The sequence below is a fragment of the Podarcis raffonei genome, chromosome 7 (genome assembly GCF_027172205.1).
Source record: "Podarcis raffonei isolate rPodRaf1 chromosome 7, rPodRaf1.pri, whole genome shotgun sequence".
NCBI lineage: Eukaryota > Metazoa > Chordata > Lepidosauria > Squamata > Lacertidae > Podarcis > Podarcis raffonei.
Genome location: NC_070608.1, coordinates 51351971 through 51367612, shown reverse-complemented (window position 1 = coordinate 51367612; position 15642 = coordinate 51351971).

The following is a 15642-nucleotide window of genomic DNA, read 5'->3' as shown; positions in this document are numbered from 1 at the left end:
TTAGTTAGCGTAAAGACAAAATCCCAACGCTGGCATAAAACAGAATATTAAACAGAAGAAGTTACCAAGGCCGCTTAAAACATAATTCATTTTGTGAAAATAGCAGCTACTTTGTGGTAGATTAGATCCCAGATTAAACTAGACTAAAGAACCATTGTCCATTACTGAATCAAAGGTCCCCACCCACTCTCTCATTTCCTTGAAAATGGTATTTCTGGCATGTTTGGGAGGCCATGGATTGTACTCAGCGAACTCATTGTGTGAGTGGAACAGTTTCTACTCACACAACAGAGCTTCCCCCCACAACAGAGAGGCAGGGTGAAGTTCCATTGCACAAGTGGAAGCCGTTCCACTCACGCAATGACTTCACTGGATTCAACCTCAGCTTTGTTTTTCGTTTTTCGTTTCTGTATTTGTAAAGTGCTTACTGTAATTGTAAAGTGCAGGTGCTGTCCAGGTGACAAGAACAATTAACAAAGAGGATGAGTTTTCTTAGTTTGCAGATTCAAAAACAGCAAAGAGGCTTGTGACACCTGTCAGACTAACAAACATTTCCCAATGACTTATGCAAAGTTCCTTTTACACTGCCATAGCTATGAAATAGCACATAAAGGGGGGGGATTATGTTTATTATGATATGAGTAGCTGACAAGGTAAATAAATAAGGTGAATCAACCTGTGAAATGGTTTCTTAAATACACAGAGCTAGTAGCATGCATATTCCTAAACGCAATGGATCATTGCATGAGACTATTTCTGCATGCAGCACGTTGATGCTGATTTGCATTCATATCCCTTTTGAGAGAAAGATAGCCATTTGCAGCTGAAAATGAAAGCAGGTAGCCATTTATATCCAGATGGAGAGATGGAGAGACTTTTACTGCAATGCTGTCATGCATGCATAGGGTGGATGGTATAGGTATAAAATAAAAGGCATAGAGGCAAACATCCAGGAGCAGGAGGAAGTGTAAAGACCACAGGGGAAGAAGAGAATGTTTTCTGAGCTTTTCTGAAATAACAGCAACAGAACCCACAAAGACGGGGTTGATACACTCCAAATAACCACCCCACATTGCATGGTGACTTTATATATGTGTGGAAACTGAAATCTTCAGTTGCTTTACTAGTGAGCTGCGAGTGGTACAGAACAAAACTTCACCTCTTGTAAGAATACCATTAGGCCAAATGGATTCATTTTTTTGCCAGGTGTGGTGGGTGGGAGTTTCTTCCCATTTCCAGTTTCCCTGGGGCTAACCTTTCAAAGGATGGGTAAGCACCAAGGTTTCCTCTAGTTTAGAGTTTAATCTCTGAAAATAATGCTCACTATTCAAATACTGAAGTTTATTACCAGGCCAGACTCCAGTGACCCACCAGTGCAGAATATCAGTTTTCCATCCCCTCAGTTTCTCATTCTTCCATTCTCTTGTTTGCCACATTTATACCTCAGTTTGTGATTTATTTATTTTTTAAAAAAGTTTTCAGAAAAAATCACCATCATTTTAATGTAAATATCTCCAAAATATATACATTTTTTAAAGCAGTTTATCTAATGTAATGCATTTCTACATGTTATTTTCATGAACATATCATTTTCTTATAATACACACTTTCCCCTAACATACATCTTTTCTCTACACATTATTTGTTTGGAGAACTACATCAAAAAATTCACAAAAGTGCAAATTTCAATAGATAGTAGTGTTTCAGTTTACATATTGTTTTAGGAAAGTACAAATAAGGTGGGGTCATATTAAAATCCCAACCAAAGCTAATTTCTTCTCCCTCCCCACCCACCAGCTTTTCTAAACACAAAATTGGACCTTTTTCTATATACACAACTCAGTGTGATTTTGTGTCCTAGAGGCAGGTGTTTTGTATATGTAAATCTCATAACCTCACAGTACAATCACTAGTTTGGGATGAGTATTTTGAGAACAAAGATTTAATCCATCAATTGCCATAAGATACAGCTTGTTAAACAAGGATTATGAAAAGACTAACTGCAGAGCTCAGCTAATCACAGATCTATTTGAAGGTGTGGAAAAAATGTTTGTATATATCCAGATGATACACTGGCATGCTTTTTAATGCATCTTAATGTAAGATACATTGTTGTTGGGGGGCAAAGTGTGGCTGGTGATTTCTAAACACACATAATCATGCCTTGCACTTCAAGCTCGCAAAATTATCTACATGTTCCAATAGGGTAACTGTTAAAAAAGTGTTTTACAAACTGTAATTGCAAGAATATGCATTATACCACCTGATACAAGGAATTACCCGCTGTTTTGGAAATGTTTGTGTTCAGCTTGATACAGAAATAGCAGGCTTACCCTCACAGGGTTACATTAACATTTGATTTATACACATTCATCTGGGTTATTTGAATTCAATGATTGAATCAGCCACTGAAATGTTTTATGAAAGCAAATACGCTTTTGGCTTTTTAAGGCAACTTTGCAGTCACTAAAACTGATGGGGAGAAACAGCTCTCCAGAGATGAGCTATGTTATTAATGTTACATATTCCCAAGATTAAAACTATCACAGACCTTAAGAGTAAAAGAGCTTCTGCTTCATAGACAGTCATCACATAATCAGAGAGCTGTTAAATAGCTTCCAGCTCTCAGCAACGTGTTTGCTTATACAATGGGAAATATGTGGTGGCAGTTGTGGCCCCATGTTCTCTAATGGAAAATCAACAACAGAAGCAATTGATGCAGTGTGAAAAGAATGTCAGTGTCACTCCAGCAAGACTCTTTAAAGGCACGCCAAATGTTCTCAATGTTGTTGAGCCTCTACACTCACAGGCCATAAAGCAGAACTGCAGAGACTTATGGAAGAGTTACTGCAGCCTTCCCCTAATTGATGCCCCTGAGATGTGGGACTCAATCTCACAGCCCCAGCAGCATGGTCAGGGATGGTGGCAGTTATTGAACTACAAGTTTACTGATGCACAGTAAAAAGCTCCATCTGGTACGCAGGCTGAGACCCTACCTGCCCACACTGTCTCGCCAGAGTGGTGCATGCTCTAGTTATCTCTCACTTGGACTATTGCTATGCACTCTTTGTGGAGCTACCTTTGAAGGTGACCTGGCAACTACAACTAATCCAGAATGTGGCAGCTAGACTGGTGACTGGAAGTGGCCACCAAGACCTTATAACACCGGTCTTGAAAGACATACATTGGCTCCCAGTACGTTTCCGAGCACAAGTGTTGGTGCTGACCTTTAAAGCCCTAAACGCCCTCAGTCCTGTGTACCTGAAGGAGTATCTGCACCCCCATTGTTCAGCCCAGACACTGAGGTCCAGCGCTGAAGGCCTTCTGGCAGTTCCCTCACTGCGAGAAGCAAGGTTACAGGGAACTAGGCAGAGGGCCTTCTCGGTAGTGGCGCCTACCCTGTGGAACACCCTCCCATCAGATGTCTTCTGTTTGAAATTTAAGCATTGGATAGCACAGTCCAAAGGAGAATAAGAATTTCATTAAGGTTGCCCCATGTCAGGGAACTGCCATCTGAGACGCAGGAGGTGAAAGGGCTCACGGAGGGTGAGAGAGACCATTCAGCTGAAGAGGGGACCAGCAGGGGGAGAAGTGGAGTTCCAAGGGAAAGTGAGTCGGAGGGAGGGCTCAGAGACACTTCAAGCGAAAACAGTGGGGAGGTTTCAGGACCTCCTGTAGGGACACCCACTCCTCGCCGGAAACTGTCACGCCGAGAGTCCAGAAGACGCGTTTCCGTTAAGGAGCTTTTATGCTGGAAGAAGTTCCGTAAACGCCCACTGTCCGATTCAACGAGCGACTGATGGAGCCATGCTTAAGGCGCTCCATCACAGACAGAGGTTTGTGGACTTAGCCAAACTCTGAGGGACTAGGATTTTACGCACAAGCAGCTCACCATCCCATCACAGCAATCGGACAGTCCCTGAAAGCAGCTTGTGCAGAGAGGCATCATGAGCAACCCAGCCGGAGCCGGGGGAGCAGGAGGAGCTGGAAAGGGTCCAAGCCTGGAAGAAAGGTACAGGGTGTTGGAAGTCCAGCTAGCACTGCAAACGGCGAGGCTAGAAGAAAGGAGGGCGCAGGATGCAGAAAAGGCAAAAGGCGCTACACTAGCAAGAAAGATGCCAGGATTGGTGCAGAAGTTTGGGGGGGACCCCAGGAACTACCAAGCCTTTAGGACAGAGATGCAGTATGCTCTCGAACTGCAGTTTAACGACTTTCCCGACGAGGCATCGCGAGTGGCGTTTGTGATTGGCCATCTCGAAGGGGGGGCGAGAGACTGGGTTAGACCCCTGATGGCAGGGAATAGTGAAATGCTGAAGGACACGAGGAAGTTTTTTCGCGCCATGGATTTGATGTTTTCCAGCGAGATTGAACAGGGACTGGTGCGCAGACAATTGATGGCTTGCAAACAGGGGAGCCGATCGGTTCGTGAGTACTGGACTGAGTTTACAATGTTGATACATAAATTGGGATGGGACCTATCGGCGGAACCCATTCAAATGCTCTTTGAAGAAGGGCTTTCTTCGGCGGTGAAAGACGAACTTTCCTGGGCGCCCAGGGCGGAGTCTATGGACCAGCTGACCAAATCAGCGCTGACCATTGGAGCGCGCCAGGAGGCAAGAGCCTTGGAGAAGCGGGAGGGGAAAGGAGAGCGTTGGAGGGATTTCCGCATTCCAGAGATTCCAGAGCCAAGTTTCCCGCCAGGAGAGCCGATGGAAGTTGGAACAGCGCGCGCGCGCGCAGTTTCAAATCCCAGTGAAGGGAGGAAGAAGGAGGGAAAGAGCGCCAAGAAATGTTATCTCTGCCAGCAGCCAGGTCACTTTGCCAGAGTCTGCCCGCAAAGAAAGGAATGGCAAGGGATGGCAGGAGCTGTTGGGGGGAAGGAGGAGGGAGTCCAGGAGCCAGTAAAAGCCAACGCCTGGCTGCCACCGTCAGGGCACTGCAGCCAGGCCAAGGAGCAGTAAAAGTGCCCACTCCGGAACCTCCAAGACCAGCCCTAGTAATAGAGGTGTTGCTAGAGCTGGCAAACGGATACCCACTAAAGACAAAGGCGCTGTTGGACTCAGGCAGCTCCTGTAATTTTATGAGTAAGGAGTTTGCAGCTGAACACCAGATACAGACACTCCCTTTAAGCAACCCCCTGCAGGTGACCACGATCGATGGGAGGGAGCTGTTGGGAGGAGAAGTTAGCCTACAGACCGTCCCAATGGTTATGAGGGTGGCCAGGCACACCGAAAGGATAGCGTTCAATGTGGCCACCCTGGGAGGGGCTCCCGTCATTTTGGGAATGAGCTGGCTAGCGTTGCATGACCCGCTAGTGGGCTGGCATCAGAGAGTGGTCTCCTTTGGGTCAGCACATTGCCTGGAACACTGCAGAGAGGGAAAGGTGGCAGAAGGGGCAAAAGCCTTTCTAGCAGGGACGGAAGTGGCGGACAAAGGGAAGGTGCCCAAACAATACGCTGACCTAAGCAAGGTCTTCAGCGAAAGGGAAGCAGATAAACTACCACCGCATAGAGACTTTGACTGCCAAATTAACCTGGTCCCTGGGGCCCAGCTCCCCGTGGGCAAGCTGTACACCATGTCAGACAGGGAAATGCAGGAGTTAAGGGAGTTTATTGATAAAAACCTGAAGAGGGGCTTCATCAGAGAGTCCAGAGCGGTGGGGGGGAGCCCAGTGTTTTTTGTGGACAAAAAAAACACGGATAAACCCAGGCTTGTAGTGGACTACCGGCGGCTAAATGCCGTGTCAGAACCAGTGACTTTCCCCATGCCCAGGATTGATGACATTTTGACCAGGGTGAGGAAGGGAAAGATATTCACGAAACTGGACCTGAGAGGGGCATACAACCTGATACGAATAAAGAAAGGGGATGAATGGAAAACCACCATGTTCACCCCTTTGGGGGCTTTTGAATATCTCGTTATGCCATTCGGATTGCAATCAGGCTCCGCCTGTTTTCAATCGCTCATGAACCATGTCCTGGGACCTTTGCTCTACAAGAATTGCGTGGCCTTCCTCGATGACGTGCTGATATATTCAGAGAATGAGGAGCAGCATGTAAAGGATGTCAGGGAAGTGCTGAGCCAGCTACAAGCAAACCAGCTGTGGGTGAAATTGGAGAAGTGTCAGTTTCACACCAAGGAGGTGGAATTCCTGGGGTACCGCTTATCAGACAAGGGATTAGCCATGGATCCAGGCAAGGTCCAGGCGGTGCTGGAATGGAAGACACCGAAAACGAAAAAGGATGTGCAAAGGTTCTTAGGGTTTGGGAACTTTTACCGTAAATTCATCAAGAACTTTGCCCACTTAACGGCTCCCATCACGGACTGTCTAAGCAGCAAGAAGAAATTCGTTTGGACGGCGGAGGCGGAGCAAGCATTTGAGGAATTGAAAAGCGCATTCGCTTCGGAAGAACAGCTCCTGCATGTGGATTTACAAAAACCCATGAGAGTGGAAACTGATGCCTCAGACCGGGCGGTGGGGGCGGTGCTGCTTCAGCCAGGGAGCAATAAGTCGGAATGGAGACCGTGTGCCTTCTTTTCGCGTAAGCTGAACAAATCCGAGAGGAACTACACCGTATATGACCGAGAACTACTCGCCATTCACGAAGCGTTCCGGAGATGGAGACACTTACTAATTGGCGCACAGCATAAGGTGCAAGTGTGTACGGACCACAAGAATTTGGAGTATTGGAGAACGGCACGAGTGCTCAACCAACGACAAGTGAGATGGGCCCAGGAGTTCTCCAAATTCCATTTTGAAATCTGCTATGTGCCAGGTCCAGAAAACATCAGAGCGGACGCTCTCTCTCGCAAACCTGAATATTTGGAGGGGGAGGGAGCGCCTGAAGAGAGACATATTATCCCAGAGGACCACTGGGTGTGTGGGGCGGCCTGGGTGGGGCAAAGAGAACTGGTAGAGGGAACGGTAAATGATGAATACGCCCAGGATAAGCTCAGAGGTTTAAGGAGAGAGGGAGAAGACCCCGGAGGTTTTGAAGAAAGAAACGGGGCATTGTATTACAAAGGGGCACTATATATACCCGAAGGGGAATTGAGGGGGAGAGTACTCAAACAGCTGCACGACAATCCCACAGCGGGGCATTTTGGGCAACACAAGACCATGTGGTTGGTGACCAGGGAGTTTTGGTGGCCCAAGGTGAGGGAGGATGTACGGGAGTATGTGAGAAGGTGTGACCAATGCCAGAGAGCCAAAGGAGAAAGGCGGGCACCAGCGGGGTTATTAGAACCGTTACCCACACCAGAACGACCGTGGGAGGCGGTATCGATAGATTTTATGACTGATCTGCCTAAATCCCAGGGGGAAACCGCCATACTAGTCGTAGTAGACCTGTTAACTAAGATGGGTCACTTTGTAGCTTGCTCACATGCAGTCACGGCGGAAGAGACAGCGAAATTGTTTGTAGAACATATTTTTAGGCTGCATGGCGCCCCCTTGAGGGTGGTCTCCGACAGAGGGAAACAGTTCACGTCCAGATTCTGGAGGAAACTTATGAGCTTGTTGCACGTAGAGGTCAACTTTTCGACTGCCAGGCACCCTGAGACCAATGGGCAGGCGGAGAGGGCAAACGGTATCCTCCAACAATACCTGAGGGTTTATGTCAATGACAGAGAGAACGATTGGGTCGAAAAGTTGGCGCTAGCGGAATTTGCTTACAATAATGCAGAGAATGTGTCCACCGGGATGAGCCCCTTTTTGGCTAATTATGGGTGCCACCCCAGGGCGTTTCCAGGGGGAGGAGGGGAGAGATGGAGTGTCCCGGCCGCTGAACATTTTGTAGAAGAAATGGAAGCGATCCATCGTCAACTCCAACTCAACTTAGAAAGGGCCAAAGAAGAATATAAGAGGCAGGCAGACAAGAGCAGAAGGGAAGGTGAAACCATTAGGGTGGGGAGTCAGGTCTGGCTATCAACCCAAGGGTTGCCGTTCAAGGGGGGTTGCAAGAAATTGAGACCCAAAAGATTGGGACCATTTGAGGTCATCCAACAGGTCAACCCAGTGGCTTTCAGACTCCGGTTACCGAACCACATAAAACTGCACCCAGTATTCCACAGGTCATTACTGTCACCATATAGGGGGGAAGGTGAAGGGGTATCCACACGGGGGCCAGCCATAGAAGAAAGGGAAAGCAGCAACCATGTGGCGGAAATCATCGACTCCAGGTGGAAGGGTAATCAGGTGGAGTATTTGGTCGCGTGGGAAGGGGAACCGGAGTCGGAAAACACCTGGGTGACGGCAGAGGAGGTCCGTGACGAGATCTTGATCGAAACGTTCCACCAAAGGTTCCCCAGGAAACCTCAGCCAGTAGCGAGGTTCCGGAGGGAGTACTTTGGCACCACCGACGATGAGGAGGAACTGGAAGGATTCAGGGAATCGGAGTTGGAAGGAGGAACAGACTCCGATGAGGAGGAGTACTTGGAAACCGGAAACAGCAAGAGGTGGAGGGAAGTGTTCGAAACTTCGGAAGATGAGGGAGGTTCCTTCAGGGGTTTTGCTCCCTCGCCTCCCGCAGAGGAGGGGAGGGAAGGGGGTGAAGGGGGCCCTGGAGGGGAGGTGGATGTCAGGGAACTGCCATCTGAGACGCAGGAGGTGAAAGGGCTCACGGAGGGTGAGAGAGACCATTCAGCTGAGGAGGGGACCAGCAGGGGGAGAAGTGGAGTTCCAAGGGAAAGTGAGTCGGAGGGAGGGCTCAGAGACACTTCAAGCGAAAACAGTGGGGAGGTTTCAGGACCTCCTGTAGGGACACCCACTCCTCGCCGGAAACTGTCACGCCGAGAGTCCAGAAGACGCGTTTCCGTTAAGGAGCTTTTATGCTGGAAGAAGTTCCGTAAACGCCCACTGTCCGATTCAACGAGCGACTGATGGAGCCATGCTTAAGGCGCTCCGTCACAGACAGAGGTTTGTGGACTTAGCCAAACTCTGAGGGACTAGGATTTTACGCACAAGCAGCTCACCATCCCATCACACCCCACTAATGAGGTTTCCTCCTCCTCAAGTAGCCTGTACTAAACATTCATAGAATAATTCTGGGGAATCTAAGTTGAGTCTTAGATTCCCTATAAATGTTTACCAAAAAAATATCATTACCAGGACTAGCTTCTAAAGAACTACCTTCCTTATTATGAAACACATACAGGGTATTGGAACTTAATGTTATGTTTTAACATTGTTTCAGCTTTTTATTTTATGTTTTTCTGCATGCCACAGGCATATAATTCCTAGGCATGGAAGGATCTGTCAATTTTTGTTCTCTCAGTTTCTACTTCTTCCAGTTTTAAATTCAATTCTCCACATTTCTTCAGCAATTTGAGAATTTTCTTTTTTAAAATCTTCATGAAAACCCTTCAGCATTTTAGTGCAAATTTCTTCTAATAAGCTCAACTTTGTGTGTAGCGTACACATTTTTGCAAACAATTTGTCCTAATATACTGCATTTCTGTGTGTTATAGTCATAAAATTATTATATTCACAATGAATATATTATATTCATTGTTTATAGACCTGCATCACAAAATGTGGATAAATGCAGATTTCAAAAGGTGCCTGTGTTTTGGTTCTCATGCTGTTTCAGAAAGTGTGAATTAGATAAATCCAGCATTAAATGTGAACTGAATTGAATTTCTTAACCACCCCTAATCATTCCCTAAACTGAGTTGCATATTATCTTTCATTGGAAGATGGGTGTCCTGGAAAAATATATTTCCTGTATTTAAATACATAATTAAAGGTGCATTTTAGTGCAGCTTTGCAGGGCAAAGGACCTTTTGCAGACAAATGGGATACAACATGGAACTCACTTATGAGTGAATATATCTAGAAGTGTCACAGACCAAAAATTGATTGATTCATGCACCCCCTACTTCATCCATCTAGGTTTGTTGTGAGTGTGATAGGAAACTAGCAGCTTGTCTCTCATTTTGTCACCATCTTGGCTCAACACCTTTCAGTCATATAAGATGTGTTGCCATTCCAGTTCCATATGTCTAAAAGCTTCCTTTGAGAACTAAAAAACAACAACAGGCTGAAGTAGTCTTACCATAGCTTTGGGGATTAATGGTGACTCACTGATACTGTGGAAATTTAGCAAGAGGGGAACACAATTTACTTGCACTCCAATTCTACTTTTGCACACAGGCTAGGACTGTGTGTCCTGTTAACCTCCACTGCCCTCTTCCTAATTCTACTGATGGGCCCCTGAGGTTTGGTTGGCCTTAGATAAGGACTGAGTCTCTAGTGTGACAAGCCCTGTCCTTGTCAACTCCCTATCACTAAAGGTTTGGCAGGAACTGTATCTGCCTTCTTTTATATGTCTCCTAAAACCTAGATTGTTTGGACAGGCCTTCACAGTCATCATTTTGCTTTTTCACCAACCAGTACCAACTGATATTTTACTGAAGAATTTGTAGGTGCTTTTAATCATTTTATAATATGCTGTGTATTGTGTACCATCTTGATATGTCTTATGAAAAAGCAATATATTAATATTTCATTTCAATATTTCAACAAAGCAATTATGTGATGACATCAGGCCTGTCCTGGTGGGTGGGGAGGGGGAAGAAATTAGCTTTCAGTGAGGTTTTAATATGAACCCACCAAATTTTCACTTTTCCAAAGCAATTTGTAAACTTAAACATGGCTATCTATGGAAATTCACACTTCTCTGAATTTTGTGATGCAGTTTGCCAAACAAATAATGTGTAGAGAAAATATGTAGGTTAGGGGAAAATGTGTATTATAGAAAATGATATACTGTATTCTAGCCATCTCACCCCTTGCTTTTTCCTGTAAGACCAATTGCAGTCGTTAACAGTCCTCAACAGGTTTACCACACCCATTCCCACCACCCTTCTGAGTAATACCCCTCACCATCCTCTCACTATATATGAGGGTCTGGTGACTTCTGTTTCAGTATATCTGAAGAAGTGTGCATGCACACGAAAGCTCATACCAATAACTAATTTAGTTGGTCTCTAAGGTGCTACTGGAAGGAATTTTTATTATTATTATTTTATTTTGTTTCAACTATGGCCGACCAACATGGCTACCTACCTGTAACATAAAAATGCATAACATATGGGAAAATTGCTTGCAAAAATGATCTTCCATAAGAAGAAGAAGAAGAGTTTGGATTTGATATCCCGCCTTTCACTACCTTTAAGGAGTCCCAAAGCGGCTAACATTCTCCTTTCCCTTCCTCCCCCACAACAAACACTCTGTGAGGTGAGTGGGGCTGAGAGACTTCAAAGAAGTGTGACTTCTTTGCCCAAGGTCACCCAGCAGCTGCATGTGGAGGAGCGGAGACGCGAACCCGGTTCACCAGATTACGAGTCTACTGCTCTTAACCACTACACCACACCTGCTCCATCCAGTATCTGCAGCAGGACAGCTGCACTGCTCCATTAAGCCTTGCCATGCAGAAGCATACTGCACCCTTAGTATTCATTTAAAGACAAAGCTTTGCAAAACATCATTATCAGCAACAACATCAGCCTAGCAATGTCATGTGTTCATGATAAGGTAAACTGAAGTCCCTCTGGCCCCTCAAAGGTTAGTGTGCAGTTCAGCTCATTTTATAGGTAAACAAGGTTTCATCCACTCATAGCACCACACTGCACAACTTTAAAACCGCGTAACACAAAGTATAATATTAATCACAGTGAGCAAAGCAGTTAGAATGTTGAGAAATAAGTTAAATAAATATAAAGCCCCCAAATGAAAATGAGCTCATGTCTGAAGTAAGTTTATGCAAGATGTTAGGAATGAAATGACATTTGACATGAGTAAAATGGAACTACCACAGGGGAGTACATGAGCGTTGAAAAAGGTTCAGAAGATGTCAAAAAGTGAAGGTGACAGAGAGCAACAGATGTCTGCCTCTGGCATACTGATAAAATACAGTAGCAGTACGAAGTTTTTCAGAACAAATAAATTTTGACACCTTCATGGGACTAATAATTGTTTAGAAGAGGGATCAAAGGCAGAAACTGAACAATTACATCCATATGATATTGAGAAATTTTGTTTTATTTATTTTAAATATTTATAAATCACTCTCAGGATTCATACCACAATCATATAGACATAAAAGGTAAAAACATAAGGTTAACAAGAAATATTAACAACTCATTAGAACACTGATTCAAATGTTGTTGCTGTGGATTAAGCATCCCAGGATCAAACTACAAAATGAAATAACAGCAAGCAGAAATCCTTTGTATTCAATATTCCTTAATTTTTATTTTGTGTAATGATGTGTCTTTTAATATGTAAACCAACTATAAGCTGATGGCTGTAAGTATCATAAATTTGATTTAATATTCAGTTCATATTTGTTTAGGTCCCTGAGACTTCTGTTTCTGAAGGGTAGTTTATAAGCTGACAATCAGTCAATAAATATAAATACTGAGTACCTAGGGTTTTTTTGGATTAATTATATTAGAAATGGGTTCTATGCATACTTTCTTGGTAGATGATCTATACTATACTGGGAGTTTTCTTGATTCTGTTGGACCTCTTATCGATGCTATTGATCTTCAGGGTTGCATGGTTAGAATGGGGCTTGGAGTAGGGATGAGGAAGAAAAGTATATTATACATACTGTATTATAATAAGCTTAACTGCTTTAAAATTACTGATTTCATCTTATCTTTATTTTTTATGTAACTTGCTTCTAACATTTGCATTTATCGGTATTTTAAAATAATATATTTTGATTGCCTTTTGGAACCACTTAGAGGTATTTAGAGCAGTATTTAAGTTTTGTTAAATATGAAGAAATTTGTAAAAAAATAACTATAACACATACAAAAGAATTAAGTCTCGTGCAGTATTATCATTCTGCAGTACAGTTTTATAATTATTAATGTACAAGTAAGTCTGCAAAGTGGAAAAAATGTCACTTGAATTGGATTCTTTTTTTCTTTTGCCAAATCACCTGATACCAGAAGGGAGGATAAAGCAAGCAGGTGGCATTTTTACTATGAATGAAACAATGTTAAGTATGGCAGATCCTGCTCAGAAACCACTCATACTCGATACACAAGAAATATTTACTTTTGCAGCCCATTAAAATAATTAAACAGGTATAAAGTGAGCATGATTAGTTATTCATATCATTAAAAGCTCATTAAAATGCCAAAGGGACTCAAATTAATTACTATGATTTGTGAGGTCATTAGAAATGTGCCAAAGAAATGGAAAAATATATAGAGGAAATTAGCTAGAGTGTTAATTTGTCAATCCGTGTTTTAATTGGGCAAATACGTCTGTGTAGCTCAATAAAGCAAACCTCGATGAATGGTACTACGCATCTCATCTAGGGCACAGGCCAGCCTCTTCCTCAAGTACTCCAAAGTATACACAGTTTTCCATGAGCAGAGATTTCCTCATTGCTTTTGGCCTTGGAGAATGCGTCTGATCACAGTGGAGGCCAGAGGCCTTGAATTATAAGGGAGCCATTATAATATACCTTTTCCAGATTCTAGCTACTGATTTTAGTAGATGGGGGGCATGCAGCACTTATGAATTTCATTAAAGGGCTCCACTACATTTGTACCCATTATCTAAGCACTGGCAGACATATTTCTCAACTTAGGGGGGGGGGGGGAATGGACTATGCAAACTCATTCAGTATACCAGCATACTTGAAGGAGCGTCTCCACTCCCATCGTTCTGCCCAGATGCTGAGGTCCAGCACCGAGGGCCTTCTGGCAGTTCTCTCACTGTGAGAAGCAAAGCTACAGGGAACCAGGCAGAGGGCCTTCTTGGTAGTGGTGCCCGCCCTGTGGAATGCCCTCCTATCAGATGTCAAAGAGATAAACAACTACCTGACATTTAGAAGACATCTGAAGGCAGTCCTGTTCAGGGAAATTTTTAATGTGTGACATTTTTATGTATTTTTAATCTTTGTTGGAAGCCACCCTGAGTTGGAAGCAGCCAGATGGGCGGGGTACAAATAAAAAATTATTATTATTATTATTATTATTATTATTATTCAGGAGAAGCTGTTACAACTACCTCCTTTAAGCAAGTAGGCACTACCCCCTTTCTCAAGGAGCCATTAATCACCCTTCTGGCACAGCCATTCATCCCCTCCATGCTTTATCAGCCATGAGGGGCAAGGGGTAAGACCAAAGGTAGTCAGCTGAACTGAACCAGTCACCTTGTCCATGACATCAAGCCTTACTCATTCAACACAATAGGACCACACAGTGCTGAGGTAGAGGTGGCTCTGGGGGACTGCGACCAATGCAGTGGCACCAGGCATGAAGCTTCTGGTATGCCACAGCAGGTGCCACAACTATTACATCCAATGGAAGATGAGAGGTGAAGGGGTTGCCAGATTTTGGCTTCACACAGGGTGCCATTGAAATTTGATGCTAAGGTCCGACACTGGCTCAGTAGAGCTCTTAAGATTCATCTGCTATAACGATGGATCCCAGTAGATTCAAGCAAATTTATCCTTTGCAAAGAAGTCACAAGAAGCTACCATTGGTTCTACCATCTCCTTCTGGCCAGATGGTAAAAGGCCCCATGCTACCTGGAAATGTTTTGCTAGGTGGCACAATGAGAATGCAATGGAGGCAGCAAAATAAGTCTTCTTTGCTACTATCACTGCTACTGAGTAGATTCTATAATGAGCACTCACCAGTCTACAATTGCATTTGTCTGGAATTTTCATCCACTTGCTCTCAGCTATCTCCCAACTTGCTCTAAGCTCTGGTGAATTAAACAAATTCATTTAAGTTAGGGGTGGAGCCTGCTGCCATGGTGCTTCTAGCCCCCTTCACATGCACATGTTTATTGTAGCTAATTCAACATCTGTAAGGAGTCTAGGTATACATTATTCAAATCTATAGAAATCATCCATGCATGTGTGAACAATTTATTCAACATCTCACTAGCCACCTGCTACATCTTCCTACTTAGTGTTCCCCTATTACAAAACAGTCCTCCCCATCCATAGGTTTTAATGTGTTACCCACCTTTGCCCACCTGATTCTCACAACTACTCCTAATGTTAGGTTTCAGTGCCATGGATTTAAGGCATGTCTATTGAGAGATGTGCCAAGTCTACAGTAAGTAGACTTACATCTGTTTGATGGCAAGGGTCCCATGCATATAACTGTTTCTCACACCAATGTGAATGGCATCGAACCTACTCCACCAAGCTATGAATCCATATTGGAGGTCCTCTGAGATTTGAGGAAATGACAGATCCATCGCAATTGTATTTCCTTGGTTCAAATGTTAAGCTTAGAATTGAGCCACTGTTGGTTTCTGCCAATGACTGACCATTTCTCAGTATCTCTCAGTGCTTCTGTTCTTTGTCACTCCCTCCTCTCCTCCTTCCTAATTGCTCTAATTCCTCACAGCAGGAGGCTCTCCTTTACACCATTAAGGCCAGATCCTATCCCTGTTGACATGCTCTCATTCTCACTTATTCCAGTTGTTCTTTTGCCAAGTGCCTTCAGTCTCCTATAATACCACCCATTAAATTATCTCATTATCAACTTCATGTGTTTGCTCTTTTCCTGACTCATTATTAGTCTATCACCACAAAAATACACTTGGAAGTTAGCTGTGCGTTCCACCCCCCTCCCATCTCCAGACATACTCACACT